The sequence below is a fragment of the Oryctolagus cuniculus genome, chromosome 7, assembly GCF_964237555.1.
Source record: "Oryctolagus cuniculus chromosome 7, mOryCun1.1, whole genome shotgun sequence".
Classification (NCBI taxonomy): domain Eukaryota; kingdom Metazoa; phylum Chordata; class Mammalia; order Lagomorpha; family Leporidae; genus Oryctolagus; species Oryctolagus cuniculus.
Genome location: NC_091438.1, coordinates 94,865,729 through 94,885,010, shown reverse-complemented (window position 1 = coordinate 94,885,010; position 19,282 = coordinate 94,865,729). Strand labels below are relative to the sequence as shown.

Genomic DNA, 19,282 nt, shown 5'->3' with positions numbered 1-19,282 from the left:
TGATAGCTTTGCAGGATATAATATTCTGGGCCGGCAGTTGTTCTCTCTTAGTACCTGGGCTATATCTTGCCATTCCCTCCTAGCTTGTAGAGTTTCTGATGAGAAGTCAGCTGTGAGTCTGATTGGAGATCCTCTGAGAGTAATCTGACGTTTCTCTCTTGCACATTTTAGGATCTTTTCTTTATGTTTCACTGTGGAGAGTTTAATTACAACGTGCCGTGGTGAGGGTCTCTTTTGGTCGTGTTTATTAGGGGTTCTGTGAGCTTCCTGTACTAGGATTTCTCTGTCCTTCTCCAAACCTGGGAAATTTTCTGCTAATATCTCACTAAAAAGGCCTTCTAATCCTTTCTCCCTCTCCATGCCTTCAGGAACTCCTAGAACCCGAATGTTGGGTTTTTTAATAGTATCCTGAAGATTCCCGACAATATGTTTTAGATTCCTAATTTCCTCTTCTTTTCTTTGGTCTGACTGTATCCTTTCCTGTTCTCTGTCTTCTAAGTCCGAAATTCTCTCTTCTGCTTCTCCCATTCTGTTTGTAAGGCTCTCTATTGTGTTTTTCATTTGATCTATTGAATTCTTCACTTCAGTCACTATCCCAGTTTCCTGTTGTACTAGTTGTTTCGTTTCATTTTGATTCCTCCTTAATATTTCATTTTCACGAGAGAGATTTTCTATCTTGTCCATTAAGGATTTCTGTAGTTCAAGAATTTGTTTTTGAGAACTTCTTAATGTTCTTATCAATTTTTTGAGATCTGCTTCTTGCATTTCTTCTATGTCATCATCCTCATAATCTTGAATTGGGGTGTCTTTTTCATTTGAGGGCTTCATGGTGACTTCCTTGTTTTTATTACCTTGGTTTTTGCGTTTGTTATTTGTCATATTGGAGATATTTGGTTTCTTCACTGTGGTGCTTTTTCTTGTTATACTATGACTCTAGATTAAGTGGACTATCTGTTTTTGATGGAGCCTTAGGGCTTGAGATGGGTGTGGCCTGAGAGCTCTGTTTGGTGTGCCAAAGGTGACACTCCCAGGTTAGGCGTGGTAAACCTCTCTCTCTCTCTCTCTCTCTCTCTCTCTTTTTTTTTTGATTCAACAGGGAAGTTATTCTGCACAGCTGAACAAAGTTGGAGGTAGTTAGCAGGCAAATGATATACCCACAGGAGCCAGAGATCAGAAGCTCTTTCCCAAGGACCACACAGGGAATCTGTTCGGCCCTTAGAGTGGGCTCAAATTCTCCTTCAGTCTCCCACTGGGTTGCCAAAGTTACGGAATTGTAGCGTCTCTGGAGAGTGCTCACGTGAATTCCGTGAGTTCTCCCCCCCCCCCGTCTCTTTTTTCACAGTCTCAGTTCAGTAGCACCATAAATTTACTAAGTCCTAATCTCCTGTTAATTCGCCCCACCCAGAGTCAGGTTTTACTGCTAGGCTCAGGGCCGGTGCAGACCTGAGGTCGCTCTGCTTATGACGTATGTCCAAGATGGCGCCTGCTCTTTGTCTTGCTCGCCCTTGAGAGGTGAGCGGAGAGAGAGAAACCCGTGTCCATACCAGTCACCTTTTTTTTTTTTCCCTCTCTCTCTCTTCCAGTTAGCTTGGTGAAGTCCCCCCCGCCCCGGGGGTCGTTCCCTCTAGTCTCCTCTCTCCGCTTGCCTGCCGGTGTCTCGGGTTATTGAGGTTCGGCTCACCTCGCGTTCCAGCGCTGGTGTGTTGAGTCTGCCGCTGATGTCCCGAACTGTGGGCTCCCACGCTCTCCACGCAGGTCTGCTCCCCTTCCAGCGCCGATGTGTGGACTCGGAGCCCTGGACTTCCCAAGTCTCCCCGCTGTTGCACTCCCCTTCGAGCACTTGCGCGCAGACCCTGCAGCTTGCGCAGCTCAGTCCCGCGGCTCGGCTTCCGCGGCTCAGTCCCGCGGCTCGGTCCTCGACAATGCTTCTGTGCAGCACATCCTTAAGCATCTTTTGCAGGGCTGGATGAAAAATTCTTTCAATTTCTCTTTGTCATGGAATGTCTTTATTTCACCTTTGTTCAGAAATGAATACAGGTGATACCTTCAAGACGTCCTTCAAAATGTTATGGGAAATGTAGTTATTGCTCCCATGAAGAGTATTTCAGTTGAGTTGATATCAATGCAGGGTATTGTATTTGAGTTGATAGTTCTTTTCTCTTAAGACTTGCAATATATTTGCCATTCTCTCCTAGCCTGTAGGGTTTCTGACTCGAAGTCTGCTCTCAGTTTAGTTGGAGAGCTTCTGAAAGTAACCTGGCCTTTCTCTTATGCATATTTTAGAATGTTTCCTTTATGTTTTACTGTGGAGAGTTTAGTTACAATGTGCTGTGGTGAAGATCTTTTCTGGTTATGTCTATTAGGAGTTCTATGTTCTTCCTGTACTTGGATGCCCCTTTCTTTCTCCAAATTAGGGAAATTTTCTATTACTATTGCAATAAAAAGAACTTCTAATCCTTTCTCTCTTTCCACGCCATCAGGAACTCCTAGAACCTGTAATTTGGATTGTTTGATAGTATCCTGTAGACATCCAACAGTGTTTTTTAGTTTTCTAATTTCTTCTTCATGTATTTGGTCTGACTGTATAATTTCCTGTGGTTTGCCTTCTAACTTGGATATTCTTTCTTCTGCTACACTGATTCTGCTGTTAAGGATTTCCACACATTTTTTATTTTTTCTATTGAATTCATTTCCAAGGTCTCATTTTGATTTCTCAATTTAATGGGAGAAATTTTCTTTCACATCATGTATGGATTTCATTAGTTTATGTATATACTTCTGATTACTTCTAAGTAATCCTATGATAATTTTTTAATTCCATTTCTGGCATTTCTTCAAGTTCATCATCTTCACAATCTAGTATTAAAGTGTTATGTTCTTTTAGAGGCATCATATTTTCTTCCTTTTTTTTGATTCTTGAATTGGTGTGTTTTTAACTCAGCATTTGTGGAGATACTTGGTTTCTTCTTTGTTTTTTCACTGTGGCAGCTTTTATCTTTGTACTATTTCTCTGCAGATTAGTGGAGTGTCTGCTTTCAATAAATACCTAGAGGTGGGTGGTGGGTGTGGCCATGGAGATCTGTTCGGTTCTCCAGGGTGAAGGACATGTCTTAAGGTGACACACCCAGGTTTAGAGTGGTAAATCTCTCGCTCTCTTTTTTTAATCAGAGGGGAAGTTTGTTCTTGTCTGTTGGTGTAGATTCAGCTGAGCTCCTCTCCTCAAAGGAGACCAGTGCCTGGGTGTTAGCTTGTCTGCCATGACACAAGGACCACACAAAGGATCTGTGTGTCCTCAGTGTAAGCTCAGATTCCCCAGCAACGTCCCTCACCAGATAACCAAGAAGCTCCAAGCATGTGGAGCCTCCCTCAGTGACTGCCCAAAGTCCCAGCCATACCCTGAGTCTCCTCACACAACCTCAGTGTTTTCACAATCCCAGCACACAAGTCTCTCATAATCACAAGCACCCAGCCCCCTGTCTGTTCTTCCCACCAGACTCAGGAGTCTCCACTTGACTGGTTGCTGGGTGCAGACAGGGGCTAGTGCAGCTGTTACATATGCTCAAAATGGCACGTGCTCTCTATCAGCTTATTACAGGATGCCATTGCATGGTGATCGTGGAGAGAGAAACATGCCCTCACTTTGTTTTTCTCCTCTAGTTTGACAGGGACTCTATCCCCCACGGGGCTCCAAGCCAGATTCTCTCTATGCTCTTCCTGCAGCTCTTTTGCCAGTGGCTTGAGCTGTTGCAGTCTGGTCTCACCTCACTCTCCAACACTAGTGCAGAGGCTCTCGCTGCTTGGGTCCTGAGTTGTGCACATCCACATCCTCCATGTAGTTCCACTTTGTGTATAGTTTCCTCTGATGTTTTGTCCCTAATTCTTACCTGAGACCACACTCTTTCCACTTTTTAAAAAGGATCCTTCCTTGGACTAGACCCGGAGGGCTTTTTAAAGTCAGAAGATGAAACCAGATTTAACGGACCAGATCTGTGGTATAGTGGGTTAAGCTGCTGTCTGCCATGCCAACATCCCCTGTGGGTGCCAATTGGAGTCCTGGCTGGTCTACTTCCCATCTAGCTGCCTGTTAATACACCTGGGAAAGCTGTGGAAGAGGGCACAAGTACTTGAGCCCTTGCACCCATCTGGGAAACCTGGATGATGCTTCTCACTTCTGACTTCAGTTAGACCCAGCCCTAGCCATTGCAGCCGTCTAGAGAGTGAACCAGCAAGCGGATGGAAGTTTTCTCTCTCTCTCTCTGCCTCTGCCTTTCTCTCTTTGTAACTCCACCTTTCAAATAAATAAAACAATCTTAAAAAAAAAGAAATCAGATTTAAAAGTTAGTAGAAAATCAAGTTTTTATATGTACTTTCTTGAACTTTCTAAACATCCTTCATATGCATGGATTTCAAATATTTTTGTTCCAAAATAAAATTACCTTTTATTCCCATTTCCCACAACATTTTGAAGAACGTCTTGCAGGTATCAGGGCTCTATCCCCTGAGTATTTCAGTCCATCAGTCTGGGAAAAAGTTAGTATTTCAAGTTCCCAAGTGATGCTGACACAACTAGCCAGACACACACTTTGAGAACCACTGTAAGAGATTATAAGCTGCATTCCTTGATTTATCACAGTTTAATCTCAACTGGTACTTTAACCTTTCTAGACAATTCAAAGATCTTAGAATACTTAACTCTGTTACCTCACTCCAAAATTATGCATAATTGCTATCATAAATATTAAAGCTTGTCAAATTTTAAAACTCAAAAACATTATCATTATTGTTATTGTATAGTTAATAATATTGATTTAAATGTACCCAAACAATTCATTTTTTAAAAGAAATTTCATTTATTATTTATTTAAGAGCCAGGTGGAGAGAGAGTGCTGCTGCCTCCCATTGACAGGGAGCTAGAGTTAGGACTTTGAACTGGGTTTCAAACCCAGAGACTCCATTGCAGGATGTGAATGCTTTAACCGCTAGGCTCAATGCCTGTCCTCGGTTTCCTTGCTTTACATAGCTTTTTTCTTTTTGTGGTTCCAATTTCCTATCAGGAATTGTTTCCTTATGCCTGAAGAATTTTTCATATTCTTAGTGTTGCTCTGTCAGTGACAAATTCTTTTCATTTTCAATTGTCTGGAAATATTTTCATTTTAATCTCATTTTTAAAGAAAATTTCCTTTGGGTATACAATTCTAGGTTGATAGATATTTTCCTTTATCACTTTAAAAATATTTTTCTGTCCCCTTCTGACCTTCATTATTTGTTGTTTTTTTTTTCTTTAATTGAGAAAGAAACCTATCAACGTAATTATTGCTCCTATGAAGATAATGTATAGGTTTTTTCTGATTGTTTTCTAATTTTTTAAACATTAATTTGCTGGGATATTTCACCATGACGTGTTTAACTGTGAATGTTATTTTGCTACTCCTCCACTTTGTGTTTTTACAACATTTTATTTGTGGTTGATGCTTTTCTTATGTTTGGAAAAATCATCAGCCATTATCTCTTCAACTACAGCTACTACCCCTCCTCTCGTCCTTGCTCCTGGGATTGTCCTTGTGTATATGTTAAACTTCCATGTAGCTACTGCCTCTTATGCTGACCAAGTATCTTCTGTCCTTTACCTTTGTGCTTCACTCTGCTAGGACTTGTCATTCACTAATTACAATCTGTTGTTAAATCAAATTATTAACTTCCTTTTTGATGTTGGTAGCTTTTTAGCTCTGTAGCCTCTATTCGATTCCTTGTTTTTCCAGTTCTATAACCAAATTATCAACCTTCTGTTTTCACTCATTTAAATTCTGTATCAAAACATTTCAATACCAGAGTGTTTCTTTGGATATCTTTCTATTGCGCTTTTATGTGAGGCCTTCTCTTTCAAATAAATAAAATAATTTTTAAAAGAATATTTTACTACCTTCCCATTTTTACAGAAGTTATACTTTACAATTCTGCTTTTATATACTTGCCTAATACATCCTTAAAAGCTTTTCCTATCAATACATACGAATCTTCATTCTTTTTTGATAATGTATAGATTTCTCTCCTATGAATATACCATACCTCTTCCTTCAGTCAGTACCCTGTTCATGAAATTCTGAGTTATTTCTCTTCCCTGGTTTTCATAATTTTAAAACATAGTATATATGTCATGTTGCACATGAGAATATACTGTCTGTAGAATAAATTTCTGGAAGTGAAATTCTGAGTCTGTAAGTAGATGCATTTGTCATGTTGGCAGACAGTGCCAACTGCCCTCCATATAGGTTGTACCATTTTACACTCTCATCATCAATAACTGAAATTGCCTGTTTCCACCTATTCTCACTCTCAGCAGTTAATACTTTCAGAATTTAGTTGTTCGTGGTGGCTTTATTTCTTATTTCTAGTTGTGAGCAGCGTGAGCGTGGTTGTGGATGCTGAGGATCCATGTAAAACAGCGCTACCCCTTTCCCACCCTTCCACTACTTGGTTGGTCTTTATCAACTGATAGGAGAGAATTCTCTCTTAGGGACATTAATCATTTGTTTTAGCAAATGTTTTCCCAGTTTGCTACATGTGCATTGACTTTACAGACAGAAAGAATTTGTTTCAGTTTGTTTACCTGTTTATAGTTTTGTTTGAAATATAGAGAATTTTTTTTTCTAAATGCAGAATTTATCAAGCTTTCTAAATCAGAGTTCTTTAGAGAAACAGAGCCAATAGGATGCATATGATGCTACAGAGAGGTTTATTTAAAAAGAAATTGGTTCACACAATTACGGAGGATGGCAAGTCCAGACTCTGCAAGGTGGGCTGGACGTCTGGAGACCCACAGGCAAGCAAATGTTGTAGTTATAATCTGAAGACTGTCTGCTCAAAGAATTCCCTCTTCCTTGTGGGGCAGCAATACGGCCTTCAACTAATTGGATGAGACCCTCCTACCTTATGGAGAGCAATCTGCTTTACTCAAAGTCCACTAATTCAAATGATAATCACCTCCACAAACACCCTCAGGGAAGCATCTAGAATAACGTTTGACCAAGTATCTGGGCACCGAAACCCAGCCAGTTGACACATGAAATTAGCTATCACACTCTCCTTTACAGCTTCTGGCTTTGTGTGTCATATTTGGAGACTTCTCTCCCACTTCGAAGTTATAATAGAATCCTTCCATTTTTACCAATAATGGTTTTCTTTTATGTTAAATGTGTAATTCCATTGAAAATTCTCTTTTGTGTGTGTGTTCAGAAGGTATCCAATTGTACCAGTATCATGTATTGAATAGAACCATAATTATTTTCCCCGCTTACTTAAGATGTCAACCTTTTACTAAAGTTTCAAGTGTGTTTAGATCTCTGTCAGAGCTTTGTGTTCTGATGGAATTGATTCATTTGCCTAATTATGCAATGAAAATGGACTGCTTTGTGTTTAGGGCTTTCTTTTAATTTTTTAAATTTATTTTATTTGAAAGGTGAGGAGGAGACAGAGAAAGAGAGAGAGAGAAATATGGAGACCTCATCCACTGGTTCAGTTCCCAAATGCCTACAACAGCCAGGGCTGGGTCAAATCTATTCTAAAAGCCTAGAACTAAAGCAAGGCTCCCCCACGTGTGTGGCAGGGACCTGAGTACTGGAGCCCTCACTTGCTGCCTCTCATGGTGAGTATTAGCAGGAAGCTGGCATTGGGAGTGGAGTCAGAGCTGGAACCCAGGCACTCTGATTCAGATGAAGGCATCCCAAGCCCTGGGCTACTTTAATTGCTGAAGCTTTCCAGAGTTTTAATTTCTGACAAAGCTAGCTCTATCTCTCATTTGTTTTCTTAACTATTCTAATTTATAAAAGAGAAAAATCAACTGATCTAGTTACAGGGAAGAAACGGTAAGTGCTTTTATTAGATTCTAATTGAAATTATCAGCACAGATTTACATCTTTGTGATTTTTGACTCTTTGCTTCAAAAACCGTAGTGCGCCTTTTCATTTGTTGAAGTCTGCTTTTGTATTCTTGAGACCTGTTTTAGAGGCATTTTTCCTTAATAGAAGTCTGCAAATTTTCTCAGTAAATTTATTCATAGATATTTTATTATTTTTGTTGCTGTTGTAAATGGGGTGTGGTATGAAAATTATTGATTTTTGTATATTAATTTATTACCTGATACATTACTGCATTTCTTTATTGCTTTGATAGAATTTTAGATATGAAATCATATCACTCCTTCTCCTTTCCAATTTTCATAACTGATCTTTCTCTCATTATAATTTCATGAGATTGAAAGTCTAGTACATAGTTAAATAATAATGTTAATACTTGATATTCTTTTCTTGTGAGGATTCTTGTAGTGTTTCTCCATCAATAATGGCAGTGGCTTTGGGACAGAAGTGGATACATTGGCTCATGTTAATCTATTGATTAACATCATTTGCTAACAAATTACTGTTTTTCAAAAATGGGTTTAGATGTTTTGAATGATTTTCTATATCAATGAAGATTATATTTTTTCTCTCTTAACCTATTAAACTGCTAAGTTTAACCCATATATTACCCAATATTGAACAGTCTTTGTATAGCTGCGTTAAATTCTATTTGATCATGATTAAATTTGCAGGATTAAAAGGTTTGGTACAGCATTATAAAATTCAAAAACTAGAAATACAATCCACAATATCATCAACAGAGTAATAGAGAAGTTGCAGTGTTTTTATATGTAAAATGTTATGCATAAGGGTGGGCATTCAGTCTATTGGTTAATATGTCAACTGGGACACCTACATCCCATATCAAATCAGAGTGCCTGGATTCAAGTCCCAGCTCTGCTCTCAAGTCCAACTGCCTGCTAATGCATACACTGGGAGGTATCAATGGTGGTGGCTCAAGTAGTTGGGTCCCTACCATTGTCATGGGAGACCTGGACTGGGTTCCTGTTTACTGGCTTCATCCTGGCCTAGCCACAGCCATTTCAGGCTTTCAGGGTGTGAACCAGTGGGTGGGAGCCCTTTTTCTGTTGTGGTCACTAGCTGTCTCTCTTTCTCTCAAAAATAAATAACTAAAGGCAAAGTTTTAAAGTTATGAGTAAATGTAAATTAACAGATTATGAGAATCGGCACCAAGATGAATAAATCTTATAAACTAACTTTGTATCCTTCACCACCAACCCCCCCAAAGACACAGACACAAAAGAATAAATAGTGCATGACCTTATTTGTATACATACAAATGTGGAAAAATTAAGCTGCCATAAATGAGGATGTGTATTTTAAGGAGACAGTTGTGAAAGTCAGAACAGTTACCTTAAAAGGCAGGGAAGGGTGACTGCACAGGGTTATGAGGGGATTTCTCAGGTGCTGGAATGTTTGGAATCTTGAAGTGGGCAGTGTTTGCATACATACATGTTCTACAATAATTCATAGAGTTTACATCTAATGTGTTTATTAGGTTATGAAAAAGCCTTTTTAAATTATTTGCTAATAACGTATTTAGTGTTTTTGCTACACCATCCAAAAGTGAAGGTGTCTATAGTTTTCTCTTGCTTTTATTCGTTTTTGAAACTTGGTATGCTGATTACATCAAAGATCTTGGAACTATACCTTTTTGGTCTTAGCTCAGAAAGTGTTAAAATCACCGTGTAATTTCTTCATTGTATATCGCTTCGAGGCCTTTAGGCTAAGATCAAGAGTAGTATCTGTTTTTATCAGTTTGATTTCTTCATTGTATAAAGATTTAGTAGAAGTCTCCTGTAAATCTGTCTGAGCCTGTTTTTTTTTTTCCTGTATGTTTCAGAAGAGATAGATCTTTAACAGTTTTCTATTTTTCTAAAATTTTTATTTTTTCTTCATTTACTTGAAAGGCAGGTACAGAAACGGACAGACAGACATGTCCCCTCTGCAAGTTCACTCCCCAAACGTCAGCAACAGCCAGGATTGCGTCAAGCCAAAGCTAGGAGCTGAAAACTCCATCAGGGTCTCCCGGATCAGGGGCAAGAACAAGCATAGTTGAGCTCTTACCTGCTGCCTTCCAGAGTACATATTAATAGGAACCTGGAGCAGGAAGTTGAGCCAGGACTCAAACTCCAACTCCAATGTAGGATGGAAGGTCTTAACTGTTGGCCAAATGGCTGCCCCACAAGCTTTAGATTTGTTTGTCTATAAAAGTTGGTCCACATAGGACTGTTCGGTATTCCTGTTCACATTTCATGAATTACAGTTTCCTAGAAAATTCTGTTTTATATAGGTTTTCTTATTTGCATCAAAATAAAGTAGTGCCTTATAATATTTTCATTTCCTCTGTTTTAATGGTTTTCTTTCCATGCCATCTTCTAGTTGTGAACCTGAATATTCTCCTCCTTTCCCTTAATTGAAATTAATAATTAATAATTGGAGTGTTGTGTATTTGTATTTATTTATCTGGTTATTATAGTGTCTAAATCATTGCTTTTCAAACATTGCACTCTCTGCATATCACCTAGAAGTCTAGCTACAGTGCTGACCCTGATTCAGTAGTTCTGTCCTGGGATCCAGGATTCTGCATTTGTTGCCGGTACCCAGGGATACCAATACTGCTAGCCTAAGGCTCAAATTGTGCATGATAATGTCCTAGCACATCTATTTCTTCTCATTATATGTTTTTATCTGTAGTAATTTCTTTTTTTTTTTTTTTTTTGACAGGCAGAGTGGACAGTGAGAGAGAGAGACAGAGAGAGACAGAGAGAAAGGTCTTCCTTTTGCCGTTGGTTCACCCTCCAATGGCCGCCGTGGCCGGCATGCTGTGGCCGGCACACCACGCTGATCCGATGGCAGGAGCCAGGTACTTCTCCTGGTCTCCCATGGGGTGCAGGGCCCAAGGACTTGGGCCATCCTCCACTGTACTCCCTGGCCACAGCAGAGAGCTGGCCTGGAAGAGGGGCAACCGGGACAGAATCCGGCTCCCGACTGGGACTAGAACCCGGTGTGCCGGCGCCGCAAGGTGGAGGATTAGCCTAGTGAGCCGCGGCGCCGGCTATCCGTAGTAATTTCTGCCTTCAATTTGTTCCCAATATGCTGAAACATATATTCAATACTTTTATTTTCATTCCATTTGATTATTAAAGGAAAATACTTTTAAAAAGTTAATTAACTAGCTGAAGTCATTAATCACTTATCATATTGAATGTTTCTATGAATTGCTGTGAAGACAACTATCTTCTGCTTGAGTAACTTTGACATATGGCATTTTTACCATCTCTTTTTATAGATATTTGGATATTTCTCAGTTGTGCCTGTGAGTTGTATGAAAGAAGTTCTTAACTTTTAAGTGATCTGGACCTTTGTTTTCTGAATCATATTAATTTTTAATTTTTTTGCATTGTAATTAGAGACAGTGGCCAGACATTTTATGCTTTTTAAAATTTATTGAAATGTTCTCTGAGGCTCAGAATTGTGGTTAATTTTGGTGAATGTTACACAAATACAAAATAAAATCCTGAAATCTGGATTTTCACAGTATATAGTTTGAACATATCAGCAATACTTTGTCATTTAGTGCTAGGTATTAAATTATTTAGCACTTGTATACTTTTTCAAATTTTTTTCTCTAATGAGCTCTAAATAGAAATAAACAAATCTCATTTACATGGAAAAAGATTATTTTTCAAGAAATAGTGCTGGCACAGGTGGATACAGTCATGAAGGTAAGGAAGTTGGGCCCTAACTTGCATCACAAAAATTAACTCAAAATGAATCAGAGGTGGAAATGTAAGAGCTAAAAGTACAAAATCCCTTCATGAGGCAATGGAACCTTTGACATGACACCACAGACGCAAGCAACAAAAGGAAAAAACAAACTGGAAAGCATCAAAATTAAAAGCTTTTTTGCTTTAGAGGACATCGTCAAAAGAGTGAAAAGGCAACCCAAAGATCATGAGAAATTTTGAACAAATCATTACCTGACAAGGGACTTGCATCTAGAATATATGAAAAAACTGTAATTTAATAATAAAGACAAATAACTCAATTAAAAAATAGATAAAAGATCTGAATAGACCTTCCTCCAAAGATATACAAATGGCTAGTAGACACCTGGATTAATTATTGTTAATCACTAGGGAAATGCAAATCCCAAATCATGTTAAGATATTACTTGACACCCATTAGGTTGGCTATATTAAAAAAAAAAAAAACAGATAATGGCAAGTGTTGGTGAGGATGTAGACACATTGGAACCCTCCTTTGCTGCTGGTGAGAATATAAATTATCAGCCATTTTGGAAGACATTCTGACAGTTCTTCAAAGAGTTAGCATAGAGTTGTTGTGTGACCCAGAAATTCCACTACTGTGTATCTACCCACAAGAAAGGAAATTCTATATCCACCAAAAGCTTATATCTGAATGTTTATAGCAACATTATGCATGATAGTCAAAATGGAAACATTCCAAATGATCGTCAGCTGATGAAATGATATATAAAATCTGGTACATAAATACAATGGAATACAATTCAGTAGCAAATAGAAATGAAGTACAGATACATACATGAATGAGCCTTGAAAATATACGCTCAGTGAAAGAACCCAGTCACAAAGGCCCACATGGCTTCTGATTGCACTTACATGAAGTGCCTATAACAGGAAAATGGACAGTGACAGGAAGTACAAGGGTAATTCCGAAAGTCCATAGAAAGTGGAATTAAAAGGTAAGTATATTTTGTTGCAAAAAAAAATTGTGAAATCCTTCCATTTTTTTGGTAGCATGCATTTCCATGTACTTTTTGAAGATCCTTTACATGAATGAATGTCAAAATTATTTGCAAAAAATAAAACTACCTTTTAACTCCCTTTTCCATGAACTTTTGTACCCTCATAGACTACTGGCTGCCGAGGGCTGGGAGGGGGCAGACAAAAGGATCCTGGGAATGACTGCTGTGAGTCCATCATTTCTTTTTGGTTTAATGAAAATGTGATGGATACACAACCTGGTGAATATACTAAAAACCAGCAAGTCATGCACTTTAAATGAGTAAAATGTGTGGCATCTGAATTTTATTTCAATGATGCTGTTTAAAAATTAATGTTACCTCTGCTACAATTTTCTGCTTATTTATTTCTCTTTGTAAAAATCCCTCTAAGGTTTTACTCTGTCAATCTTAATACCAGTTTTTAGATGCATGTGCAGTTTATAACTGTTATATTCTGCTTTGTGAATTGTACCTTTGACATTTTTTTCTCATTTAAAGCTTTCTTGCCTGAATAGGCAGGAAATATCACCATTAAAATCACAAAATCTGGGTTGACCAAGTTTCAATACTGACTTTACAGCTTATTGCTGATGTGTCTTAGTGCCAGTTTCTTCAACTGAAAAGAACAATGGACATCCTGAAAGCAACTGTCTTGTTGGGTTTTGAGAAGATTACATAAGTGAGCATATATGCTGCCCTTGAAATAATTCTTAGAATATAGCAAGTGCTGTATAAATATTCAATATTGTCAATTACTAAGCTCTATTAGGGGCCGGCGCCGCGGCTCACTAGACTAATCCTCCGCCTTGCGGCGCCGGCACACCGGGTTCTAGTCCCGGTTGGGAGCCGGATTCTGTCCCGGTTGCCCCTCTTCCAGGCCAGCTCTCTGCTGTGGCCAGGGAGTGCAGTGGAAGATGGCCCAAGTCCTTGGGCCCTGCACCCCATGGGAGACCAGGATAAGCACCTGGCTCCTGCCATCAGATCAGCGCGGTGTGCTGGCAGCAGCGCGCTGGCCGCGGCGGCCATTGGCGGATGAACCAATGGCAAAGGAAGACCTTTCTCTCTGTCTCTCTCTCTCACTGTCCACTCCGCTTTTTTGTTTCCATTTATCTAAGATATCTGTTCATTTTGCAATTTTTGTTTTACTTTTCTGATTCACTTCATTTTAAATATGTCTCTATTGTACCAAATAGCCCATTTGGAATCACTTTCATTTACCCAGTAATTGTGGTCCAGCTAGTTATAGGGATATGGCATAGGTGTGGCATTGGTGCTATCACTTCTTCTCATGTGTTTTACATAAATTTTAATTAATTTGACATTTCTATGGTCAGTTTTCTTCATTTTGTTTTCTTTTGTGAAGTTTTTTATTTTGCTCTTATTAGAATGTATTTCATCCTGTTATCTTCAGAATTGTCTTCATATTATTTATGATTATGAAGACTTCAATCACTAGCCCTCTTCTCTCCTTCCACCTCTCCTGCAGTATTGATTTTAGTCTGTGTTGCTTTCCCTGTGTTTGCCCTGTTACAGTTATCTGTGCTTATGTTTTGTTACTTGGTTTGTCACTTTAAAGAAATCCTTTGGCTTCCAGCTCTTGGGTATGAAATAGCAAACATTCCTCCAGATTTTTCCGTCTTTCCCTCACAGTTGTCCAGTTGTGCTATGTCTTCCATTGGAGACACATTTCTTCTAGTTTAGTGGAATTGGTGAATATAAGCAGCCTCCTGCTTGATTGGCCAAATGCTGTGCTTTATTAGTTTCTACAAAAAGATACCAACAAAATATTTACTTCTCTGTGTTCTGCACCTTTAAATCATTGTGTGTAGCTTTGATCCTGGAAGAGTCTGTGTGAATGTACTGTCCTTATCTCGAACTTTCTTTGAGAATCTTGTAGGTCTAATATCTGTATTCAGTGTTGCTGTGCAAAAATATGAGGTTAGCTTGGTTCTTCTCTCTTTATAAAATCGACCTGATCTTTTCATCTGTCTGCTCAGAAGAACTTTTCTTTATCTTTGAAGCCTAGTACTTTCATTGTTCATTCTGGGTCTTTCTATTATTGCTGCTTCATTACATTAACTTTTTCATTCCTGTCCTCTATGAATCTACTGGGTTTAGATAGTGCTTATTCTCTTTTATGTTTCTTTTTGTCTTTTAATTTCTTTAATACTTTTAAAAAAATGTACACCTTTCTAAGTTCTGTGGGTTCATATCTTATTTCCTACCATGTTCTCCATGAATTCTCCCAGTATTGCATTATTATACATCTTTGTCCATTTAAGTGATAACTTCATTTGGGTTTTTTTTCCTCCAAATTAATCTCAAAAATATTTACTCACAAGATTCATTTACTGGGGCCAGTGCTGTGGAGCAGTGAGGTAAGCTACCATTTGTAATACTGGTATAACATATCAGAGCACCAGTTTGAGTCCAGGATGCTCAGCTTCCAATCCAGCTACCTGCTAATGCCCCTGGGAAGGCAGCAAAAGATGGCCCAAGTATTAGATCCTCTGTCAACCATGTGGGAGACCCGGGTGGAGTTCCTGGTTCCTGGCCTCGGCCTGGCCCAAACCCAGTCATCAAGGGAATTCAGGTAGTAAAACAACTCTCTCTCTCTCTCTCTCCTTTTCATATAAATAAACACTTTTAAAAATATTATTTACCCTATATTTTATAGTACAATGTACTTTGTTAAGACATTTTGTCCATTTTTACTCATTTACCTTAGAGTATCATCAGATAGACAACATGATGTTTCTTGTAGATTATGCATTAGTAAATGGTTTCCATTTTCCTAGACCAGGTGTTTGTTAATAAGAGTTTTCTCATGGCTGGATCAATTCAGCACTCCTGTCTAGCATGGAGATGCACAATACAAAAGATCTCTTCAGAGTTTCCACAAACATGGGATGCTTCCAAAAGTGCCCCTTGTCTGTCTGAATCTTCATTTGGCCTTGCTTCTTCCTCTTCACTGGACTCGTTCCGGTCCTCATGGGGTGGAGAGTGACTCTGTTTCTGCCTCACCTTTGCCATCAGGGGCACAGGCTCTGTTTCCCAGGGACCTCTCACTTCACAGAAGGGGGTGGCTGGGGGCATGTCCTGAGATCAGGCTTCTCCCACAGAGATCTTGAGCTCCTCTCCTCAGCTCTCTCACTTCTGCTTTTAGGAAAGCTTAAAATTAGATTGGAATCTCTCTTGAAGTTTTGTTAGGAACTGAGTGCTTGTTTGCCTTGTCGGCTCTTCATTTGCCAAAGGGCAGTTTGCAGGTAGACAAGGCTGGGGGGTGGCTGAGCTATGTGGCCATGTGTCTATGCTGGGAGTTGCCACTCCATCCCCAACATCCACCAGAAAGATATTCTTCTATGTTTTGAAAAATTCCTTCTTTTGCCACCTTAGTTTCTTTATACAGTGGCCAAAAATAGTACCAGAATATCTTCTTTGCAACTGGAGGCATTGCTCACTGTGTGGCAGGCTGATTGATGAAACTTCTCCTCCACAGAATTGATTGTTCTGAGTATGAACTCCAACAGCAGTTTCCTGAAAACCCAGACATTTGAGGCTTCCTCCCCACATCCGTCAGTTCCGTCAGGGCAAGACGTGCACCTTCTCAGCCTCCTGCTGTCTCTGGTTCTCGTTGCTAAAGGGTTACATAGAAATGCCCTAGGAGGATGATCTTGGTGCTGGCTCCAAGGCTCTGTGCAGACAGCCAGACTCCAAGTGCAGGAAATCTCTGCCCTCCCCAGACTGATTTCTGCTCCCTCCCCCACCTAAATACCGGGCTCATCACTGACAAATTACAAAGTATTCTATGAACTAAGCTCTTTCTGGCAGCAACCGGTTTGATACCACATTCAAATTGTGTGGTTTGAAATTTGAATAAAGGGGCTACTGATTAACCCTGCAGGACCACGAATCCTCGTTCAGAGTCTGGGAAAAGCAGTGAAGAGACGGTGTACCATTTGGGGGCTTACCAATGGCAGGAAGCCTCTCTGCTATCGCTAGACCTGACGGGACCGAGGTAGGAATGCTGCAGACCCAGTGAGGGCATTCTATCATGAGGACTTCCAGAAAGGAGCTGTGACCGTCAGTGAAGGAATGTAGCCCGCATAAGGAGGAAAGTAAGGAAAAATCCCAGCTCCTGGATCTCATTTTCCTAGCTCCTGCCAGTGCCTCTCACCAGGCAAACTCAATTAAAAGCCAGATGGCAAATGAAGGCTTTGATCAATCCACAAAGGTCAGTCTCCCAGGACAAGAGGGAGGAGAGTGGAGGGAGGACCTGGAAAGGCACACAGAAGTTCAACTGCACTCTAGGGATCCACCAGTTAATGAGACAAAACTTGCAAGGGATTTTATCCTGTCGCCAACATGCGGTAAAGACTGTTGGCTCACAGAAAGCAAACACAAGATTTGCCTAAAGAAGACATAAATCTGAGCTCATATGTCAATTACATGGTGAATTTTAGGGCCCACCATAGTTATATATTATTATTTTCAAATGAATAATCACCTTGATGACAGCTAAGCCATAGTATTATTTGAACATGTACTCACTGCACATTATCTGAAAATCATTTCACTGTTGTTACCTTTTCACCCAGAATCTCCCTGTGAAAATATAATTTAATCTCCATAAACAGTCTCCTTCTTCCCACCTCATTTTAATCCTTAGGTTTCCTATCTCAGCATACTTCTCTGCCAGTTCTACTCTATTGTAGACAGATTTGTACAGTTCTCTGACACCAATTCCCACAACTTCTTCAGTGGGATTCAAACTATTTTTCTCCCAGCTCATAGGTCTAACTGTCTATTAGACATTTTCACCTGGACACACCACAGGTGTCTGAAATTTACATGTGAAAACCCAAAGTGGTATCCTATGCCTTCTTGTCCATGATCCCCAACACACACACACACACACACACACACACCATGCCTGGTCCTAAATTACAAACTTAGTTAGCATTCTATTCTCTTCATTTTTATTTTCTAACAAACATAGATAAATGTATGGAGAAAATTTCTTTTGAGTAGAGATAAAAAGCAAATATTCAAAATTTTCACCAATGCTTCCTACAATGGAAAGCAAGTCATCAGTTTCTATAGTCTGTGGGGGGTCAGTTTCCCAAATGCATACCCCAGGAGTAATTCCCAGTACCCATGCTGGGTCCCACATGCAGGTGGTCCAAATCCACGGTGTCAACTTGTATCCTCTCTGCGTGGTACAGTGTTCCTGGAGCCCGACACCGGAATGACTGTGTATTGATAACTGACTCTCCGTCTTTCAACCTTCTAGCTGTCTCTACTTCCAGAACTTAATCTCTGCTGCTACCATGATCTTCAGGTTATTTTGCTGGAGCACTGAAAAGCCTGCCAAGTTCATTCTTGCCTCCAAGTGTACCCCCTCTAATCCTTTCCCTTCACCAGTTACCTGCCTAAAGTGAAATTTTGGCCCTACCATATCTCCCTTTCTTGTTAGACCCAAAAATAACTCCTGAGTACTGAGTGTTGACCCTACAGTACACCTTACTTCTTTGGTTTTTAAAGATTGATTTATTTACTTGAGAGGCAGAGTTACAGACAGAGAGAGGGATAGACAGAGAAGTTTTCCATCTGCTGGTTCATTTCCCAAATGGCCTCAACAGCTGGAGGTAGGCCAATCCAAAAACAGGATCCAGAAGCTTCCTCCAGGTCTCCCATATGGGTGCAGGGGCCCAAGTACTTGGGTCATCTTCTACTTCTTTCCCAGACCATCAGCAGGGAGCTGAATCAGAAGTGGAACAGCCAAAAATAGAACCGGTGCCTATATGGGCTGCCATTGCTGCAGGTGGAAACTTAATATACTAAGTCAGAGCGTCATCTTCTGCTACAAAGACCTGACTCAGCATGGCTGTAAGCTTGCCTTTATAGCCACATTTTCATCCTTACAATTTACTCTCTTAGAAGAGGGATACTTCAACCTTTCCCCGAAAATGTTTTCTTGTGCCATGCCCCCTTCCTACTCCTGGGAGTTCCTATTCGTGCTTTAAGAAACACCCCAAAGTGGTGCATTAAGCCTGTGATTATAAAGTAAATTGAAATTATGTTATTGTAAAAATTAAAGGAAAAAATGGAAGAAAGGAAGAAGGGGGGTTGAGGGAGGAAGGGAGGAAGGGCAGAAAAGAGAATAGAAGGGAGGGAAATACGGTCTTAGAATTATACCTATGAAATACATAAAATCTGTTCTCTTTATATTAATAAACATTTGCAAAAGAAACACCTCAAAGATCACCCCAGCATGTTGCCCTTGTGAACTCACTTGCTTTAGTTGTTTCCTCTCTTTGAGGTTGCAGTGTTTTGTCCTCTGTGCCATCCAGTAATTAGATTTTGAAACTTCTACCTGGCAAACACAAGCCCAAAAGGACCACATGGTACTATAATGTTTCTTGATAATCCTCTCCCTCAAGGAAAAATTTGGAAAATGGTAAAACTCAATCAATGATTGCTAAGCTAGTGAGGCCTTTATTAGCCTACACTCATAGTTCATTCTTAGTTTCCATTAAGCAGAACCATCTCTCCGTGTTTCAGTGTTGTATTTTTCTGCAGCTTTGTCTAATGA

General features: G+C 39.7%; 1 protein-coding gene and 1 pseudogene across 3 annotated transcripts in view; both read left to right on the top strand.

The window, feature by feature from the left end:
- ST6GALNAC5 (ST6 N-acetylgalactosaminide alpha-2,6-sialyltransferase 5) overlaps nt 1–19,282 on the top strand; it is a 215,630-nt gene that overhangs the window by 116,515 nt on the left and 79,833 nt on the right. The gene's annotated exons all lie outside the window — the stretch shown is intronic.
- On the top strand, nt 9,623–9,725 carry LOC127493898 (U2 spliceosomal RNA; annotated as a pseudogene).